The following is a 2,753-nucleotide window of genomic DNA, read 5'->3' on the forward strand; positions in this document are numbered from 1 at the left end:
TGGGATGACATCGGTTAGGAAGCAAAGTAATTTGCCTGGTTGATAATTATTTTTTACACCTAATGATTCACCCAGTAATAGTAAAGAAACTTCACTGCTAAGATCTAATAGGCATATACCTGCTCTGTTAGCATATAAGAAAGACTCCAACTAATATCACTGGATCTTACGTTACTGGATGCTAAAGAATCCCCATAATTTTGATTATATTCTATTCTATCTAAAATTTCAAACCACCTCCAAGAATGAAGAGTTCTATTTCTGCTTTGCTAATTTACTGGAGCCTCTGCCCTTGAGTATGAGGGCTGTCTTCACCTAGGATAAATCCCATCTACCAGACAAGACTAACTAGCTCATGTTTGCTTATGGGGCAGGGGTGTGGGGGAGAGATTCTGTCCTTTATGACCATATGTCTTCTTTCTACACAAAGCACGCACAAATGGTATTCCAGGAAGCTATTTACATTAAATGACCTTTAAACATTATCTTCATATTTTACCTTGAATATTCATTTTCTTCATATTGCCTTCAGAAAAGCAATCCCTGGTCGAGAAATTATCCATGTAAGAAGCATTCTTCCAAAGTAAAATCTGCTAAGAGCATTTTAAAATAAACATCCTCCCCACAACAGCCTGCTCAAAATCTAACGACATATTTCCAGCTGTTAATATAAATAGATAAAAGTCACCAAAAGTGAGTACAGCCACATTGGAGATTCTTCGCTCTCTTCTTGTCTTTCCCCTCCCATCCCATTGCCATTATTTGGGTTTTGACTGTACGTAGACCACCTCCATGCCCAATGGGAGCAACCATACCCAGTTTTACTCTGCCAGGCTGGGCCACAGGTGGCTGCGACACCCTCTAGTGGTAGGACAGGAACATCACAATTGTGTTACACAACGCTTCTAGCCAGGACACCTCTCAATTAGGGTTGACCCTTCTCTGAGATGCTTCACTAAGGTCAATGTCCCATAGAAGAAACAGCCTTTGTGTTTCCCACTGCACGGCCGGGTGATGTCATAAAGCTGGCAGGGCTACCCGTGCCCTTCATTTGGCCCATAGTAATGAAAGCAGGCCTCTGTCATTTATTCTCCCTAGACTTCTTCTGACCAAACCTGAATTGCCTTGGTTGTCACAGACATGCTGGGTCTGAAGAAATGTTTGCAGAAGAGGTGGAGGTGAGACCACAAATGAAATTTTAGAGTGGCTTCCTGCATCATCTTGTTTTAAACAACCACTCAGCGGGTGGACTTGGGAGGGAATAGGTACCAACGTCATCCTCAAACCTCACCTTCTCCCCTCAGCAGCCGTAGACAGATGCTTCCAGAATGGCCACTCTACCTAACAGCAAACCCTAAATTCAACAGTGAGAGCCCAGACCAAACTATACGAAGCCCTTAGCAACTTACAAGCCACCGTTGTTGGTTGTCTTTAACTTTGTTGGTTGAAATATTCTGCCCCTCTCTCACGTTTGTGGTTCATGATTTTACATACAGAATTTACAAACTGCCGAGCACAAAAGCTCATGGCACTCCTATATCCACGCTCTTAAAGGAGAGTTGGTAGAAAAAAAGATTTGTTCCAATAAAACCTCTGACCCTCAGTGTTCACATCTGTGTTAACTAGGGACCGGGTCCCTTCCAGCTCTCATGGCCTATGATACCGCTGATAAGGGGTTAGCAACTCTAGGTCACTTCTGAGACGACTGATACAGTATTTCCATTTGCAGATTCCTGTCAAGAACGATGCATAATTAGGCCCAGATGGTGCTCTTCCACTAGCTGCTGTGTGAATATACACTTCTACTAATCACCTCTGCCCTCTTCCCATTTCAGAAGTGGTTGAGAGTTTCAATAGATGGAGCCCCGCCACCACGGCCACCACCTGCCCACTTCAGCTAGCAGTCTGAAGGCAGCTCCTGGCACGTGTGGGTGTGAAGAATAAGGGGGAGGACCGGGTAAGTCAGCTGCTTCACCTCCAGATCTGTAGGACACAACAGGCTGAGCAGGAAGGGTGGGGGTTGGCCTGTTATCCTGCAGAGATACGCTTCTACAACCATCTGTCACCTTCTTGCCCTCTGTCTTCCCTACACTAAGCCCATCTGGTCTTTCCTGCATGCCGTTCTATGCTCGGGTGGTAAGTCAAATCCTTTAAGGGAACATGTTGTTGGAAATAAATCAGCTTAATTAAAGTCTCTCTGCTGAGATAATGTAGTGACTACTCGGATTCCAGCTACTTTAACTGGAATCTAAATAATCAAGAGTTCCTCTTTTCCTTTCCCTCATTAGCTCAGAGATTTGCAGCTTTGTGGGGTGGAACTATGTCATGGGGCCATTTAATTAATCCTAGACTAGATGTTGGTAACTGGACCCAGAATCGTTTCTGCACAGGGCCACAGCCACGTGGCAGGTGTGTGGCTGTGGAAGGACAGCAGATGTGTATTTTGAGAGATCCATGTGGCTATTTGGGGGAGTCACCAGCATGGCTCTCTGAATCTCTACAATGGGTAGGTTCCAGCTAACAACACAGATGACCAGCTCTCCAGCACAGGGAGGCAGTCTGCACCGCGAATGGAAGCCGGGTTCTTTAGGATCATGGTGACTGGGAAGGAGCTGGGACTACAGAGGAGCCCCTTTACTCCTTCCCGTTGGTTCTGGCCCCCAGAAGACACCATGCAGACACTGAGCACATCAGGCACATGTGCAAGCTCAGGGAAGCCAGGGAGGCCTCCCCCAACCACACACACACACACA

At 45.8% G+C, this 2,753-nt stretch overlaps 1 long non-coding RNA gene across 1 annotated transcript in view; it reads right to left on the reverse strand.

The window, feature by feature from the left end:
* LOC103603363 overlaps positions 1 to 101 on the reverse strand; it is a 1,277-nt gene extending 1,176 nt beyond the window's left edge. Inside the window, exon 1 of the long non-coding RNA XR_551611.1 lies at positions 60 to 101. This is a non-coding gene — a long non-coding RNA (uncharacterized LOC103603363). The remainder of the gene's footprint in view (positions 1 to 59) is intronic.
* Between the last annotated feature and the right edge of the window lie 2,652 nt (positions 102 to 2,753).

The sequence above is a fragment of the Galeopterus variegatus genome, unplaced genomic scaffold (assembly GCF_000696425.1).
Source record: "Galeopterus variegatus unplaced genomic scaffold, G_variegatus-3.0.2 Scaffold4572, whole genome shotgun sequence".
Classification (NCBI taxonomy): domain Eukaryota; kingdom Metazoa; phylum Chordata; class Mammalia; order Dermoptera; family Cynocephalidae; genus Galeopterus; species Galeopterus variegatus.